The sequence below is a fragment of the Equus quagga genome, unplaced genomic scaffold, assembly GCF_021613505.1.
Source record: "Equus quagga isolate Etosha38 unplaced genomic scaffold, UCLA_HA_Equagga_1.0 72560_RagTag, whole genome shotgun sequence".
Lineage (NCBI taxonomy): Eukaryota > Metazoa > Chordata > Mammalia > Perissodactyla > Equidae > Equus > Equus quagga.
Window position 1 is genome coordinate 360,904 of NW_025802468.1, and position 19,397 is coordinate 380,300.

The 19,397-nt window shown below is 38.4% G+C and overlaps 1 pseudogene; it reads left to right on the forward strand.

The window, feature by feature from the left end:
• Window positions 1-19,397, forward strand: part of LOC124234179 (protein WWC3-like) — a 109,616-nt pseudogene that overhangs the window by 17,525 nt on the left and 72,694 nt on the right.

The following is a 19,397-nucleotide window of genomic DNA, read 5'->3' on the forward strand; positions in this document are numbered from 1 at the left end:
TGTCTCACTTAGGTTACTTGTGATGTCAACATTTGATCAGTTAGCCCAGTACAAAGTGTGAGTTGCGTGGGTTTCTGAGTCAAAATACCATTTGGAAGATATTGGAGATTTTCATTGGTGGTGACACATCTGAGCTAGAGAGATTAGTGGCAGTAGGAGTAGAAAATGCAGGTATTATATGAGAGAAATTGTGGTGAATGCAAGAATCAACAACGTTCAGCTAATGCTTATGCCAAGGCAGAAGTCAGGTGTGGGGAGGTCAAAGAAATGGAGGTCAAAGGAATCCTGCAGCTGGCAGACCTTCTATTAAAAATCCATAAAGCTTCACTGTGGAGATCCCCATACTCTCAGGTAATCGCACAGGATTTAGTTTTTTGGCAGGTCACACTTATTGGGTAATTTTGCCTTAAATGCAAATGTATGACTTTTCACCAGTGCTTTTATCAGTGTAGAGTATAATTTGTTGTTATTCCTGCTGAGTAGATTCTGACTACTAGCAACTCTCTGTATAGCAGAGTGAAACCCTGCATGGTCTTTTTCACTATTCTTTCCCCTTCTGGTACTTTATCAGACAGTGCTTTGTTGCACTTGATAGGGTGTTCGTAGCTGATGTTTTCAGAAGTGGGTGGCCAGGTCCTTTTTCCTAGTCTGTCATCATCTGGAAGCTCCTTTGAAACCTGTCGACCATCGGTGACCCTGCTGGTGTTTGAAATCCCGATGGCATAGCTTTCAGCATCACAGCAACATGCACCTGCAATAGTGTGACAACCCACATACCAGTGGTGGAATTCCCTGACTGGGAAACAAACCTGGCCTGGTGGTGAGAGCACTAAATCTTAACCAATAGATCACCAGGGCTGACTGTAGACTATACTACAAACATACATTTATTTTCAAAATTTGCTTGTGTTTTCTCATGAAGAAAATGCTGCATGAAGATGTACTCTTTGGCTCCTGTTGTTGACAGTATAGCCTGAATCACCTTTATTGAAATTTTTACCACAGTAGCGAAGTCTGGTTCAGAGAGAGAACTGTGAGGTAGGCATTGAAAACTGTCTACCATTTTATCATTTAATGTCTTATGAAATCAACAGAGTTTACAAAAGCATATAATATGACCCCCACAGCCATATACATCTGTTTTATACCTTCTTAAAATGGCAGTTATTAACATTTTCATGACAATAAGCGAAAGGTCTAGCTACCTCATAATATAAAAATAAGAAGCAAAGAAGCAAAGATAGATAAGGACTACACTTGGCAACCAATGTTTGAGCATTCTATATGACTTAGAAACTATCCATATGTACAAAAATTATTACTTAACAATATTTACCCTAGGTTTTAAAGCTAACTAAGAATTTTGGGAATTATATTTAAGCTGACATAGTGCATAAATTAGTTACTGTTGATATCAGTTTATCTGAATTTTACTTCGATTTAGTTGAAAATATAATTTTATGTTTTTCTTAATACTTTTTAAAAACAGTTTTGTTGAGGTAGAATTCATATATTGTACAATTCACCCATTTAAAGTGTTTGAGTGGTTTTGGTGTATTACATCATTAATTTTTAAAAGTTGTATATGTAGCAGAATTTGTCATTGTAGCCATTTTTAAGGGTGTAATTTCTTGGCATTAATTATATTCACAGTGGTGTTCAACGTCACCACTATCTATTTCCAAAATTTTTTCATCACCTTGAACAGAAGCTCTGTAATGATTAAACAGTACCTCCCTATTCCTCATCCCCCTAGCCCCTGGTAACCTCTAATGTATTTTTTCTCTAGGATTTGCCTATTCCAAATATCTCATATATAGGGAATGGTGCAATATTTGTCCTTTTGTGACTGGCTTTCGTCATCTACAAAATGTCTTCAAGGTTTATCTATGTAGCATGTATCAGAACTTCAGTTCTTTTTATGGCTGAATAATATTCCCTATATGAATATGCTACATTTTGTTTATCCTTTCATGTGTCAAATGGTTACTTGAGTTATGCCTACCTTTTGGCTATGATGAATAATGCTGCATTGAACATTGACATACAAGTATCTGTCTGTTTTCCTTATCTTAATAATTGAATGTAAGTGATGTTAGCATGGGTTCAATGAGTATCTGTCCTTTTTTATGAGCATGTACTTGAGTAAATCTATTGCATAGTGAAGACAACCCATGGAATACCCTAATAGAGAATAAATCTTGATCCATCAGGTGCGGAGCGCGTGAACTTAACCACTCGGAACCAGCCCCATGAACAGCTTGTTTAATTCCAGACCCATTATGAGGGGACATGGTGGGAAAAAACCAGTTTTTGGCTTGACTTCGGATCTGCTTAAAGATAGAAGAATTCTGAGCCTGTAGGATAAGTATATTTATTACTCGTGGTCATATGGGACTGGCGTATCAACAGGTTCAGTTTTTATATTGCTGTAGCTCTTTCACTCCCTTGATACTTGGGCAAAGAATGAATTACAGTCCTTCCTGTGCTTTGTGGAATTTTAATAATGCCCAGTAAAAAGAAACAGAAAACATTGTTAAACACTCAGGTTGCTGTCTTTGAAGTGTGATTGATGATTCTTAAAGAGTGGAGGAAGTTGATGACTGTGGTGTTGACTCAAGATAGTAACATGCCCATCAGATTCCCTTTGCTGACCTGACAGAAGTCTCTTTGTAGACATAATCGCTGCGTCTATTTGTGTAGGTTTTCTTGGAGGCCAGATTGGGCTTGTGTGTTTTCATGAAGGGCAGGGATGCCAGTGGATCTTGCTGGGGCTTGTCTCAAAAGGGAAAAGACTACAGATAGAATTTAGGTATAATCCAAGTGGTTTATCAGATTGCTGCTCTCTCTGGGGTTTTGACCAAGCTCTTTTAATTTGTATTTAACCTGAACTACCAGGTAACTCAACTGTTAATGAGGAAAACCGTATTAGACATGATCAAATGAATTATTTTTGGCCATAGGATAAATAAAGGTTTAGTGCAGTGGTTCTGTTAGCATGAATTTTCTTGATCTAACAAATATCTCTTACATGACAGAGGTATTGGGCCCATATTGGGAGCTGTTGGTGGCAATATCCAGAAAAAGCAAATTCGTAGAGACAGAAAATAGAATGGAGGACACCAGGGGCGTTATGGAGAGGAGAACAGAGAGCTACTGTTCAATGAATACAGAGTTTTAGTTTTGCAAGTTGGAAAGTGTTCGGGAGATGGATGGTGCTGATGTTTGCACAACGTTATTAATGGACATAATGCCACTAAGATGTATATTTAAAAGTGGCTAAGATGGTAAATTTTATGTTATGTCTGTTTTTCCACTGTTTAAAAAAATGCTGATATCTGGATCCCGCTCCAGGAGATTTAGATTTAATTGGCCTTGGGTGGGACCAGGCATTTTTGTTTTTAAAGTTCTCCAGGTGATTCCCTAGAATGAAATTCACTGGTCTAGATTGACTACAAAAACCAATTCTAGCAGCAGGAGTGTCTTTGTTTCCCTGGCTTCTAGGAACTACCTGGGTAGGTCTTACACTGAAAGTCTCCTTGGGTGTCTGGAAGAGATTTTTTTGCCTTATCTAAGGTGAAAAAGTGCTGATTCACCCTAAAGTCTCGTGTCAGGGCCTGGTAAGGATGGACCTTATTGGCCATTGTCCCACCAGCTTTTCTTATGAGGCTACAAGTCCATCCTTTGACTGTTTTCTTTCCTTCTCTTTTGAAATGGGGGAAAGGTTGCTGCCTTCGTGACTAACAGTATCCACTGTATCTCTCCTGTGCATTTCAAATCTCTGTTATTTTCCTTATGAAATTGCACAGGAAGAATTTTATTACAACAGTTTTAGATTATTGTTCAACACTGCTGTTAGCATTGTTGAACTTTGGTGGCAGGATTATTTTCTATCCTTATGAGAAAGAGCCAGGTAATAATTTGGCCATTATCTTCCTCGTTTGCAAGTTGACATATGTGGAAGTGTGTGTCATTAGGCTCATTTGTGTTTTATCCTGGTCCCAACTGCAAAGGCTTTAAGATCTGGTCTAGGAACTTATTTTTTTTCTAAACCAGAAGTTTAATGTGGAGATTTTGTATGAATGATTTTTGTCTTTATGGGCATTGTTTGAGGTGTTGCTTTTGCTTCTCATCTTAAAAAATCGAACAGGGGCCGGCCCTGTGGCCCACTGGTTAAGTTTGTGCGCTCCGCTGCGGCGGCCCCGGGTTCGGATCCTGGGTGCAGACATGGCACTGCTAGTCAGGCCACGTTGAGGTGATGTCACACATCCCACAACTAGAAGGACCTGCAACTAAGATATACAACTATGTACGGGGGGGTTTGGGGAGATAAATCAGGAAAAAAAAAGAAGATTGGCAACAGTTGTTAGCTCTGGTGCCAATCTTTAAAAAAAAAATGGAACAAAAGAGTCAAGCAAAATAAATATAACTTGGAAAAGGATAGTCTGGGCTAAGAAAGAATTCTATTTTTATTTTTTAATTTTTTAAAAAATTTGTTTATTTTGTTTTTTATTTATTTGTTTTTTTCCTCTGTTTTGTGTGTGGGATGCCACTATAGCATGGCTTGATGAGTGGTACTCAGGTCTGCACCCAGCATCCAGAACAGCAAACCCTGCACTGCTAAAGTGGAGCATGCAAACTTAACCACTTGGCTGGCCTTGAAAGAATTCTATTTTTAAAATGTTTTACTCCAGTGTTTTTGAGTGACTATGTTTCTAAATAAATGAAAATTGAGATAATTTTGGCAATCACTTTAATCTGTACCAGAAATTTATTTTCAGTGGATTCAATTGTTTGGAATTCTAACTAGTAGATTTTCCATAGAACTGTTTTTTTCCAAAAGGAGCTATATGAATGGCTCTGATTAACTTTGGATGTGGTTCTACTTGAGACCATTAAATAATCTTGCTTTTTAAGCCACTTGATGAGTTTCAGCCATCCTTTCCAACATAAAATCAGGAAATGATTTTGAACTAGTTTCTTGGTGTTGGCGTCTAAGTTATCGGACTGACAGCCTTCTGTACTCCAATCAAAGGAATAAAAGAAAGGATCCTGACCCTGCAGATAGGTCTTCTGCTGGTGAAGTTAATGAAAATGACACAGAGGCAGATTATGCCAGTGTCAGGTGACTCACAGATGAAAACAAAGGAGCAATCCACGAGCTCACGCAGGGATAGAAGCCACATCATGGCAACACAGCAGCCTAAGAAAAAGGAGACAGATGCATCAAGAAATAGCAATACAGAGAGGTGAATGGGGCGATAGGAATTAGAAGTGGCCAGTAGCTGCTTCAGTTCTTGAAACACTGGAAAAGGCTTGTAGCTGTCTCTGCAAACAGAAATTGGCTAACTGTTCTTAGCACACGGATAAGCAGCTGTTCCTAACTTATTCACCCCCAAGTATTGGCTATTCATTATAATGATGCTGTGTCTGTGCAAAGACTCTAAATCATGTGCACTGCACTATTTAAGAAAGCATTAATACACCCATTAGAATGACAAAAATATCTAAAACTAATAGCAGCTAATGTTGGAGAGGTTGCGGAGAAAAAGGAACCCTCATACACTGCTGGTGGGAATGCAGACTGGTGCAGCCACTATGGAAAACAGTATGGAGAGTTCTCAAAAAATTAAAAATAGAACTACCATACGATCCAGCCATCCCACTACTTGGTATTTATCCAAAGAGCTTGAAGTCAGCAATCCCAAAAGTCCTATGCACCCCAATGTTTATTGCAGCATTATTTACAATAGCCAAGACATGGAAGCAACCTAAGTGCCCATCAACAGACGAATGGATAAAGAAGATGTGGTACATATATACAATGGAATACTACTCAGCTGCAAAACAGAACAAAATCATTCCATTTGCAATAACATGGATGGACCTTGAGAGAATTATGTTAAGTGAAATAAGCCAGCGAGAGAAAGATAATCTGTGTATGACTCCACTCATATGAGGAATTTAAAATTAGGGATTAAGAACAGTTTAGTGGATACCAGGGGAAAGGTGGGGTGGGGGGTCGGCACAAAGGGTGAAGTGGTGCACCTACAACATGACTGACAAACATTAATGTACAACTGAAATTTCACAAGATTGTAACCTATCAATAACTCCATAAAAAAAAAGAAGAAAGCATTAAGCCATGTGCTGTTTTATCTAGGTATCTATAAAGACAAGTCAGAATGAGTAAAAGTGGTGGGTGCTTCAGTTCAGTTTGTGTGGAGAAAAATCTTTGAAGGAATTGCTTTTTCTCTGGCCTGGAGACACTGCCACATTAATGTAAAGCTAGAATTTTAAAAAAGACATATACTTTATTTTTGGGGCTGGCCTTGTGGCCGAGTGGTTAAGTTTTCATGCTCCCCTTTGGTGGCCCAGGATTTTTGCTGGTTTGGATCCTGGGCATTGACATGGCACCTCTCATCGGGCTATGCTGGGGTGGCATCCCACGTGCCACAACTAGGAGGACCCACAACTAAAAATATACAACTATGTCCTGGGGGGCTTTGGGGAGAAAAAGGAAAAATAAAATCTTTAGAAAAGATTTTTATTAAAAAAATTATACTTTATATTTTACAGAAGTTTTATCTTCATAGCAAAATTTGGCAGGAAGTGTACAGTATTCCCAATTCCCACTGTCTCCCCTTACCCCTAAGCATACCTACCCCATATTAGCATCCCACATCAGTATATTAAAATTTATGAACATATATTGACATTTTATTTTATTACCCAAAGTCCATAGTTTACATTAGGGCTTATTTTTGCTACTGTACAGTTTTTGAGTTTGGACAAATATATAATGACATGTATCCACAGTTATAGTATCATGCAAAGTATTTTCACTGCACTGAAAATACTGTGTTCTACCTGTTTGTTCCTACCTCCCTGCAACCTGTGACAACTGCTAATCTTTATATTGTCTCCATAATTTTGCTTTTTCCAGAGTGTCATAAAGTTGGAATCATACAGTGTGTAGGCTTTTCAGATTGGCATCTTTCACTTGGTAATATGCATTTAAGTTTCCTTCATGTCTTTTCATGGCTTGATGGCTCATTTCTTTTTAGTGCTGAATAATCTTCCATTGTCTAAGTGTACCACAGTTTATTTAGCATTCACCTTTTGCAGGATATCATGGTTGCTTCCAGGTTTTGACAATTATGAATTATGAACCTACTGTAGTATGAGGTTTTTATGTGGATGTATGTTTTCAGCTCCTTTTATTAACTATCAAGGAGCATGATTGCTGAATGGTATAGTAAGACTGTGTTTAGTTTTGTAAGAAACTGCCAAATGGTCTTCCAAATCTCTGCATCATTTTGCATTCCCAAGAATTGAGACTTTGTGTTGCTCTGCATCCTCAGCATCCTTTGATGTTGTCAGTATGCTGGATTTTTGCCATTCTGATAGGTGTGTGGTGGCATTTCACTGTTGGCTTTAGTTTGCATTCCCGTGATGGCATATGATGTGCAGTATCTGTTTCATGTGCTTTGCCATCTGTATATCTTCTTTGGTGTGATGTCTGTTAAGGTTTTTGGGCCATTTAATTGTTTGTACTCCTGTTGTTGATTTTTAAGAGTTCTTGACATATTTTGGATAACAGTCCTTTATCAGATGTGTCTTTTGCAAAGATTTTCTCCCAGCCTGTGGACTTTCTTCTCATTCTCTTTTTTGTTTGTTTGGTTTTGTTGTTTGTGTGTTTTGTTTTTTGGAAGATTAACCCTGAGCTAACATCTGCTGCCAATCCTCCTCTTTTTGCTGAGGAAGACTGGCCCTGAGCTAACATCCGTGCCCATCTTCCTCTGCTTTATATGTGCGACACCTGCCACAGCATGCCTTGACAAGCAGTGCATAGGTCAGCATCTGAGATTCAAACCGGAAAACCATGGGCCACCAAAGCGAAACATGGGAACTTAGCCGCTGTGCCCCCAGGCTGGCCCCTGTCTTCTCATTCTCTTGACAGTGTCTTTCACAAAGTTGAGGTTTTCAATTTTAATGTTGAGCTTATCCATTATTCTTTTCATGGATCATGTCTTTGGTGTTTTATCTAAAAACACATCCTATACCCAATGTCATTTAGGTTTTCTCCTATGTTATCTTCTAGGAGTTTTATAGTTTTTCCTTTTACATTTTAGGTTTGTGATCTGCTTCCATTTCTGAACACAGAGAGGAGTAAAAGGGCTGGCACTGTGAAGAAAGGAGAATTTGCAGTGCCCAAGATGCAACTAGTCAGGATTTGGGTAACATGACAATCATTCAAAGTAGGACAGGAAAACAGCACCACATTATCATTGAAAGGGAAGTAGGAAAAACCCCAAACAGATTAAAACAATATGCAGAAGAACAAAATGCAACACCCTCACAGGTACTTTGAAGAACTCTCCATGATATTCATGATGAGGAGGTCCTGTTCATATTACCGGAAAGAAACTTGTTAAAAAAGCAAGTAAATACAATTCAAAACAGATACCGACCTCCAAGCCCAACTCACTGTGCAGAAATGAAATTCTGGAGTAATAAAAAGTGACCAGATGCAGAGAACCATTTCTTATGTATGATTCCTGTGTTCAAGATGATGAAAGAATTCTTATTTGTACAACTTATGATAATATTTGATAAAGTGCCAGTACCACATTGTGCAGTGATGGCACCTTCAAGATGACACCAACTCAGTTTCACTGATTTATTTACTGTGAACACTGTAATATTGGGTTAAACTATGGCATTAATGTATGCACTAACAATGAAAAAGTGAGAAGATGCTTACAGGTAATATGAGAAATTCTTTTGCACAGGAAAGAAATCTCAACATTCATTCTTCATTATGATTGATGGATTTCAAGATTGCAAATATGAATGCAATTCAACTATTCCTACCAACTGCACAAGCAAAGGATGTGTGTTTCACTTTTCACAATCACTGTGGCAAAAAATATCTTCTTTGGGTCTAACACAAGAATGTGACAATAGAAAGTAGTACTTGTAAATGTACATCCATGTGGTTTGTACTTCCATTTGTGTTTTTGGAAAATGTAAAGGAAACTTCTGAGTATGTTGTGGAGTATGTAGAAGAAAATTTAGGTGATCTAATGGATTATGTTAAGAGAGTATATGTCCATGGAAAGCATCACCCATAAATGTGTGCCCTGTTACCCCTCTCACCCACTCCCCTACCCCCTTCCCCTCTGGAAACCACTAATCTACTTTCTTTATCCATGTTAATCTTTCACATATGAGTGAAATCATATGGTATTTATCTTTCTCTGCCTGGCTTATTTTGCTCATACCCTCAAGGTCCGTCAATGTTGTTGCAAATGGGATGATTTTGTCTTTTTTTAATGGCTGAATAATTTCCATTATATATATATATATATATATTTATGTGTATGTGAGTATGTGTATATATACACAGTACATCTTATTTATCCATTTCATCTGTTATTGGGCACTTGGGTTGCTTCCAAATCTTGGGAATTGTAAATAACGCCAATGAAGATAAGGGTGCATAAATCTCTTTCAGTGGTTGATTTCATGTTCTTTGGATAAATTTCCAGTAGTGGGACAGCTAGATTGTGTGGTGTTTCTATTTTTAATTTTTTGAGAACTCTCCATACTGTTTTCCATTGTGGCTGCACCAGTTTGCATTCCCACCAACAGTGTATGAAGGTTCCCTATTCTCTACATCCTCTTCAACATTTATTTTTTGTCTTTTTAATTAATTCAAACATGTATAAGGTGATATCTCATTGTGGTTTTGATTTCCATTTCCCTAATAGTTAATAATAGTGAACATGTTTTCATGTGCCTGTTGGCTACATGTACATTTTCTTTGGAAAAATGTCTGTTCATATCCTCTGCCCATTTTTTGATTGTTTTTTTGTTGTTGAGTTGTGTGAGTTCCTTATATATTTTGGAAATTAACCTGTTGTCAGATATATGATTTGGAAATATTTTTTCTGGTTGGTGGCTTGTGGTTTTGTTTTGTTGATAGTTTATTTTGCCTTGCAGAAGCTTTTTAGTTTGATGTAGTACCATTTGCTAACCTTTTTTTGAGGAAGATTAGCCCTGAGCTAACATCTACTGCTAATCCTCCTCTTTTTGCCAAGGAAGACTGGCGCTGAGCTAACATCTGTGCCCATCTTCCTCTAGTATATATGTGGGATGCCTGCCACAGCATGGATGGACAAGTGGTGTGTAGGTCTGCACCTGAGATCTGAACTGGTGAATCCCAGGCCACCCAGGAGGAATGTGCAAACTTAACTGCTGCACAACCAGGCTGGCCTCCCATCTATTAATCTTTTTCTTTTGGTTCCCTTGCCTGGTAGACATAGTATTTGAAAACATGCTGCTGAGACCAATGTCAAAGAGTGTACTGCCTACATTTTCTTCAAGGTGTTTTATGGTTTTGGGCCTTCCCTTCAAGTCTTTAATCCATTTTGAGTGAATTTTTGGGTATGGTGTTAGATAATGGTCTACTTTCCTTCTTTTGCATGTGGCTGTCCAGTTTTCCAAACACTGTTTATTGAAGAGATTTTCCTTTGTCCATTGTGTGTTCTTGGCTCTTTTGTCAAAGATTAGCTGTCTGTAGATGTGTGGTTTTATTTCAGGGCTTTCAATTCTGTTGCATTGATCTACGTGTCAGTTTTTGTGCCAGTACTATACTGTTTTGATTACTATAGCTTTGTAGTATATTTTGAAGTCAGGAATTGTGATGCCTCTAGCTTTGTTCTTTTTTCTCCAGATTGCTTTGGCTATTTGGCGTCTTTTGTTGTTCCATGTAAATTTTAAGATTCTTTTTTCAGTTTTCATGAAGAATGTTTTTGGGATTCTGATTGAGATTGCATTGAATCTGTAGGTTGCTTTTAGTATATGGACTTTTTAACTGTTTATTCTTCCAATCCATAAGCATGAAATGTGTTTCCGTTTCTTTGTCTTCTTCAGTTTCTTTCAATGTTTTATAGTTTTCAGTGTACAAGTCTTTCACCTCCTTGTTTAGATAAATTCGTACATATTTTTATTGCGCTTGTAAGTGGGGTTGTATTCTTGACTTCTCTTTCTGCTAGTTTTTTTTATTATTGTATAGAAATACAGTTGATTTCTGTATGTTGCTTTTTTTTTCTAGATTGGCACCTGTGCTAACAACTGTTGCCAATCTTTTTTTTTTTCCCTTCTGCTTTATCTTCCCCAACCCCCTGTACATGGTTGTACATCTTAGTTGTAGGTCCTTCTAGTTGTGGGATGTGGGACACCGCCTCAACGTGGCCTGACAAGTGGTGCCATGTCCACGCCCAGGATCTGAATCCTGGGCTGCTGCAGCGAAGCGTGCAAACTTAACCACTCGGCCACAGAGCTAACCCCTGTATGTTGATTTTTTATCGTGAAGCTTTGCTGTAGTTGTTAATTATTTCTAACAGTTTTCTGCTGGATTCTTTAGCATTTTCTATATATAGAATCATGTCATCCACAAAGTATTGCTTTTCCTTTCTAGTTTGGATTCCTTTCACTTCTTTTTCAGCCTCAATGCTGTGCCCCAAACCTCCAGGAATGTGATGAATAAGAGTGATGAGAGTGGGGACCCTTGTCTTCTTTCTGTTCTCAGAGGAATGGTTTTCAGTTTTTCACCATTAAATGTGATGTTGGCTGTGGGTTTGTCATATATAGTCTTTGTTATGTTGTGGTACTTCCCTTCTGTACCAATTTTATTGAGACTTTTTTTTTAATCATAAATCTATGTGGGATTTTGTCAGATGCTTTCTCTGCATCAACTGAGATGATCATGTGACTTTTCTTCCTCGTTTTGTTAATGTGGTGTATTACATTGATTGATTTGTGGATTTTGAACTATCCCTGTGTCCCTGGTATAAATCTCACGTTTTCTTGGCATATGATCCTTTTAATGTGTTCGTATTTTGATTTTCCAATATTTTGTTGATGATTTGTTTGCCTCTATGTTCATCAGATATTGGCCTGTAATTTTCCTACTTTGTGTTGTCCTTGTCTGATTTGGGTATCAGGATAATGTTGTGCTCGTAGAATGAGTTAGGAAGCCTTTGTGGTGTCTTCTTCAATCATTTGAAATTGTTTGAGAAGGACAGGTATTAAATCTTCTGTTAATATTTGGTACAATTCTCCAGAGATGTCATCTGATCCTGGACTTTTTGTTTTTTGGGAGGTTTTTGACTGCTGTTTTTATCTCTTTAGTTGTGATTGGTCTATTAAGAATCTCTATTTCTTCTTGATTCAGTTTTGGGAGGTTGTATGACTCTAAGAATATATCTGTTTCTTCTAGATTATCTTATTTGTGGACATAGACTTTTTCATAGTATTCTCTAATAATTGTATTTTTGTGATATCTGTTAAATTTCTACTCTTTTATTTTCAATTTATTTATTTGTGCCTTCTCTTTTCATAGTGAGTCTTGCTATGGTTTATCAATTTTATCTTCTCAAAGAACAAGTTCTTGGTTTTGTTGATCCTTTCTATTGTTATCTTACTCTCTTCTCCATTTATTTCTGTTCTAGTTTTTGCTAATTTCCCTCCTTCTGCTGATTTTGGGCTTTCTGTGTTCTCTCTCTAGTTCTGTTAGGTGTAGTTTAAGATTATTTATTTGAGATTTTTCTTATTTGTTGAGATAGGCCTATATTGCTATAAATTTCACTCTTCATACTGCTTTTGCTGCATCCCATAAGAATTGGTATATTATGTTTTTATTTATAGTTGATTGATAGTTTCATACCATTATGGTCAGAAAAGATGCTTGATATGATTTCAATCTTCTTAAATTTATTGAGGCTTGCCTTGTTTCCCATCATATGGTCCATCTTTGAGAATGTTTCATGTACACTTGAGAAGAATGTGAATTCTGTTTTTGGATGGAATATTCTATATACATCTGTTAAGTCCATCTGGTCTAGTATTTCCTTTGAGGCCACTGTTTCCTTGTTGACTTCCTGTCTGTATGATCTGTCCACTAATGTAAGAAGTGTGTTAGGGTCCCCTACTACTATTGTGTTGTTCTTAATCTCTCCCTTTAGTCTGCTAGTAGTTGCTTTATTAGTATATTTGGTGCTCCTGTGTTAGGTGTATATATATTCATGGGTGTTATGTCCTCTTAGTGGAATGTCTCTTTTATAATTATATACTGCCTGTATTTGTCTTTTTTAACTTGAATTCTGCTTTTTCTGATATGAGTGTGGCAACACTTGCTTTCCTTTGCTGTTTTCTTGGAGGATTCTCTCTTATCGCTTCATACTGAGCCTTTGTTTGTCTTTAGAGCTGACATATGTTGCCTGGAGGCAGCACATTGTTGGGTCTTATTTTTTAATTCATCCAGCAATTCTTTGTCTTTTGATTGGAGAATTCTATCCATTTACATTTGGAGTGATTATTGATACATGAGGGCTTAATGCTGCTGTTTTATCTTTTGTTTTCCTGGTGTTCTGTATTTCCAGTGTTTCTTTTCCCTTGTATTTCTGACTGCCATTTCAGCTTGGTGGTTTTCTGTGGTGGTTTTTCTCAGTTTTCTTTTTATTTATAATTAATTTTAATTATATTTAACTTAATGCTTTGATGTTTTTGTTTAGTGGTTACCAAGAAGTTTGTATAAAAGACATCATAGATGAGATAGTCCATTTTCTGAGAGCCTCTTATCTCCATTAGCCTAAGCAGATTCCATCCCTCTCCTCTTCCCCTTCTGAGTTATTGTTGTCATAAATTATTATTTGTGTTGTGAATTTATGAGTAAATTAAAGTGTTCATAATTATTTTTGATGCTTACCTTCTCTTTATTTTTTCTTATAATTAAGAGTTTGCTTACCTGTTTTGATAGAGAGTAACAATTTTCTGATTTTTGTCTGTCTATTTATCTCTTTCTTAGATTTTTAAACCTTTGCCTTTTCGTTACAGGAGTACCTCCTTCATCATTTCTTGTAAGGGAGGACTAGTGAAGAACTCCTTCAGCTTGTGTGTATCTGGGAAAACTTTTATTCTCCATGTTATCTGAAGGATAGTTTCGCTGCATAGAGCTTTCTTGGCTGAAAGTTTTCATCTTTTGAATATGTCATCCACTCTCTGTTAGCCTGTAAAGTTTCTGCTGAGAAATCTGCTGAAAGCTTATTTGGGGGTTCCTTTATAGGATATTTTCTTTTCCCTTGCTGCCCTTAATATTTTTTCTTTGTCATTGACTTTTGCCAGTTTCACTATTATATGCCTTGGAGAAGGTCTTTATGCATTGATGTAATAAGGAGTTCTGTTGTTCTTCATATAATTGTAATTCTGTCTCTTTTCCTAGGTTTGGGAAGTTCTCAGCTATCATTTCTTTGAACAAGGTCTCTTCTCCCTTCTACCTCTGTTCTCCCATTGGATACCTATCATCCTTATGTTGCTTTTCCTAATTCATTAGAATATTTCTCAAAGTATTTCTTTGTCTTTAAAAGATCTTAGTTCTCCTCCTCTACCTGAAGCATTTCTATATTTCTGTCCTCTAATTCACTAATTCTACCCTCCATAACTTTAGTCTGTTTTTTATGGTTTCTAGATTATTTTTTATCTTATTAGTTGCATTCTTCATATCTAGAACTTCTGTTTGGTTTGTTTTTTAGAGCTTCATTCTCTTTGTAAAATATTCCTTCTGTTCATTAATTTTGTTCCTGAGCTTACTCAACTGTCTTTCTGTGTTCTCTTGTAATTCACTTAATTTCTTTATGACAGCTATTTGGAATTCTGTATCATTTAGATTACAAATTTATGTGACTTCAGGATTGGCTTCTGGAGACTTGTCGTTTTTCTTCTGCTCTGAAGTGTTACTATACTTCTTAATGCTGTCTGATGAATTGATCCTTTGCCAGCACATTTGTGGTAGTATCAGGTCACAGATTCCACGTGACACTGCTGGGGGGAGCGCAGCTGGAGCTGTGTTTTCTCATCCCGCTCCATCTGCTGGAAGTTGTGTGGGTAGGGCTTCTCTGTTTGCGCAGGCTGGCTGCAGCCACTCTACAGGTTGCACTCACATGTGTAGTGCCTCTGTGCTGGGCAGGTGGGTTGCACCCCTAGGTGGGGCCTCTCCTTGGTGGATGGCTTGGTTTGACCTGGGTGGGGCCTGTGTGGCTTGATAGGAGACTGCTGAGCTGCTCTTCAATGCAGGACGGGTTCCTAGGTGGGGGTTGAGCCACCTCTTGGTGTGTCCCACAGGGTGCTGTGCTCTGTGGGTGGGGTGCATCCTGAGTGGGTAGGGCACCTTGACTACACTGTGCTAGCTGAGAGGAGTGTATGTGCAGGGGCTGAGCCACCAGTCAGTAGGACCTGCAGGCTGCTTTGCTCCACAGGCATGATGCCTTCTGAGCAGGCAGGGCTTCTTACCTGCACTGTGCTGTGTGGGCAGGCACTTTCCTGAGGGCTGAGCCACTGCCACTTGGTAGGGAGCATTCTCCCACAGGTGGAGCTGCTGCGGCACAGTGGGTGCTTCCATAGGCCAGGCTACCACTACAAAAATGTTTGCTTGGGCTGAGTGCCCAAACCTCCTGTTACAGTGGTGCTGGCTGCTGTATGAGAATCCACATCCTGACTTGTGGCAACCAGGGAGGGGAAGGGGAATGCTCACCTACTTCCACTGTCTCCCTGGGATCTAGTCCATCCACCTTCAGTTGCATTGCTGTGTGGATCTCTCAGGCACCCTGTTGTACTGTGTAGGGAATCCTCTGCTGCTTAATGAATGTCCATCTAGTTGTAACTTATTGAAGAGAGCCAAAGAGAACAACTCACTCTACTGTGATGCTGATGTGACTCAATGGACATTTTTCACAAAAGACCAAATTTCGAGAACCTTTCAGTGTGGGCCAAATGTATCCATGGACATTTTTGACAGGGCCAAATGTTTGCTAATATTGCATTTGTAGGAGTCTATTTCTGAGCTCTCTGCTCTGTCCCACTGATTTGCTTATCTGTTCTTTTGCCAGTACCACACTGTCTTGATAACTTTAGCTTTATAGTAAGTCTTCCAGTTGGGTAGTGTCCATACTCCAACTTCATTCTTCTGCTTCAATATTATGGCTGTTTTCATTCCTTGGTCTCTCCATATAAACTTTAGAATGAATTTGTTGCAGTCCATAAAGTAAGTTGCTCAGATTTTGATTGGAATTATTTTCAACCTATGGATCAAGTTGGGAAGAATTGACAACTTGACAATGTTGAGTTATCTTCTCCATGTGCATGGAATATCCCTCCATATATTTAGTTCTTCTTTATTTCTGTTCTTCAGAGTTTTCTAATTTTCCTTGTATAAATTTTGTACAGGTTTCATTAGATTTATACCTAAGTATTTTATTTTTTATGCTATCACATAAATGATAACGTGTCCTAATTCCAAGTTTTACTTGTTTATTGCTGGCATGGGATTTGACTTGTGTATATTAAGCTTGTGTCCTGCCACCTTGCTGTAATCACTTACTAGTTTCTGGAGTTGCTTTTTTTTTTTTTGGTGAGGAAGATTTTCTCTGAGCTAACATCTGTACCAGTCTTCCTCTGTTCTGTATGTGGGATACCACCACCACAGCATGGACCAACAAGCAATGTGTAGGTCTGCATATATGATCTGAATTGGTGAACCCCAGGCCACTGAAGCAAAGCATGACAACTTAACAACTACGCCACCAGGCCAATCCCCACCCCCTCCTTATTTTGGTGAGGAGATTGTCCCTGAGCTAACATCTGTTGCCAGTCTTCCTCTTTTTTTCTTCTCCCCAAAGTCCCAGTACATAGTTCTACATCTTAGATATATGTATGTAATTCTAGTTCCTCCGTGTGAGATGCTGCCACAGCATGGCCTGAGGAGTGGTGCTAGGTCCACACCCAGGATCCCAACCTGCAAACCCCTGGCTGCCTAAGTGCACGAACATAGCCTGTTGGCCACAGGGCTGGACCCCCTTTTTTACTTTTATCAGTTCTTTTAGATTTTATGCATAGAGGATCGTGTCATCTGCAAACAAAGCCTCATACAAAAATCAATCATTAAGAAAATTTGAGGCAGTGAAATGTTAATTCTGTACTTCCCATTGCTAATTCCAACTTGTTATGTTTGAGACTGAGAATTAATTATTTAATTAGGTGAATCTGAAGTTGTTTTCTCTATACATTTATTTATTTTATAGGATCTGTTGTAAAATAAAATATTTTCTTTCTGTTTAGCCTTTTCTGGATATTCCAGAAATACTAAGTAGAACCCACTCCAAATTAAAGTGGAAATAGCAAGTCATCAGGATAGGGTGAGTAAAATGAGTGCTTTCTCAGCTAGAAGCACCATGTATATTTTTCATGTAGCATCACTTGTCATAGTTCATTTAATTCCTTTAACAGGAAGAAAAAAGTTTCATGTTAAAACCTTAGCCCATCTAACAAAGACTTGCCTGTATCCTGTTAAGTTTTTATTGGGGCTGGATTCACCCACATTTTGAAAGAATTGGTGACATCAGGGCTCAATCTCAAGGGCTGCTTCCCTATATTAGCTTCCTATAGTAGCTTGACCCTCAGCCACTTTAGCCTCTGCTGTACTCCTCTGGTTGCTCTGTTCCTAGAGAATCTTTCCTGTAGTGGTGTTTGACCAGAGTGTTCTGAGGCTGCCCTGGTGACACCACAATTCTTTCTGTGTCACTTGTTTTACCCCTTGAGCCCCTTGTCTTGGTTGTCTGGACAGGGGTCCATTTTGTTCCATTTGCAGTGAAGCACAGGAGACATCTTGGAAATGAAGCCTCCTGTTCTGGTGCTTCATTCCCTCAACCAGAGCATATCTTTTAGTGAAGAGGTTGTCACATTCTACACCTGAGAAAAACACCTGGGGAGTTGGTTAAAAGTCTGAGCTCCCAGGCCCACTCCCTGAGTTTTAACACAGGCCTGGAAAGGGTCCCAAAATCTGTTTAAATAAGCACTCCAGACTATTTTAACAACAGTGTTTTCTATGTGGGTTCTATGAGTGGTAAGTAGGAGAAAAGATGAAAACAGTTTTATAAAGTTTACTAATTATAATGTGTAAATCAGTACCTTGAAAAACAAAATAGTTGCTAGTTCCATGTGAATAGGAACCTGTTAGTAATTTGGGATTTTTGTATCTAAGCAAGGCATTTCAACTAGGATGGCTGTTTTCTCTGCCTGTTCGTGGAGGTTAATGGAGACAGTAAACCATCCAGTGAATTTCAAACTAATCGGAATGTAGATGACAATGCCAACAACTGGAGACATAATTTTTCATAGATTTTTTGGGGGAAAAACCCAAAAAACAAAATATAATTTGTCTTTAGCTTTCCAGATTAAAACGAGAGCTGACCCAGATGAAGCAAGAACTACAGTACAAAGAAAAGAGGGTGGAGACCCTGCAAGAGTGAGTAGCCTGTGATTCTAGACGGGGAGCTTTCCTGTGATGATGTCCCTTTGTTCTGACCTGTTTGGTGCCTGGACATGTGTCCTAAGGGCTCATGGGCATCTGCTTCTCTGCTTTTATTTCTGTGCACTGTTTCCCAGTACTACGCGTCAGAGTCTCCCTTTTCCTTGAAGATACTCAGTTCTTTACATGGAAATACTTAGGACACAAGATGCTAATGGTTATATTTATGCTCATTTCTATCACAACATAATTTACATATACGTAAATAAACTTGCATAAGTGTATTTTAAAAATTTTAAATTCTTTTAAAATTAAAGGTTGTTAATTAAAATTAGATAATTTTAAAATTAATGTCTCCATTTTCATTAGCTACATCTCAGGTGCTCAGTGGTCAAGTGCACATGTGGTCAGTTCAGATTTTCTTCACCTCAACATAGTTGACATTTTCACCTGCTCTGTGGTATTTTGTGGAGATTGCTTTGGGCATTGTAGGATGTTTGGCAGCATCCTGGGCTTCTCCCCACTAGACGTCAGTAGTACTTTTCAAATTGTGAGAACCAACAATGTCCCCCAGTACTCAGAAATCTGCTGGGTGGGCACATTTGCCCCGAGTTGAGAACCACTGCTCTAGTGGCCACTGCATTGGACAGCTCAGGTAACAGAAGATTTCTGTATTACTAAATGTTCTATTGAACAGTCTGGTTTATAGGTCTTCCTCCTGTTGCCATCTTTATACTAATAGATGTCGGTGTCGCAATCCAATGTACACATCAGGATAGATGTGGAGAGGGCTGATGGCCACTCTGAGTTTATTATAAGCAGCATTTCAATATATCCATAGCTTACATCTGTTAAACATACACAGGTGTTCTGGATGAAGTAATTAGCGAATGCCAAGAATTCTTAGTGATTTCTCAAGGAGCCCTCCCTTGGCCTCTGTTTTGATATGATCATGTTGTTGCTGTGCTCCTATATTTTTATCTCGGAGCAGGCAAGGTCTCTTAGGCAACGGTCCCTCTTGCTCCCG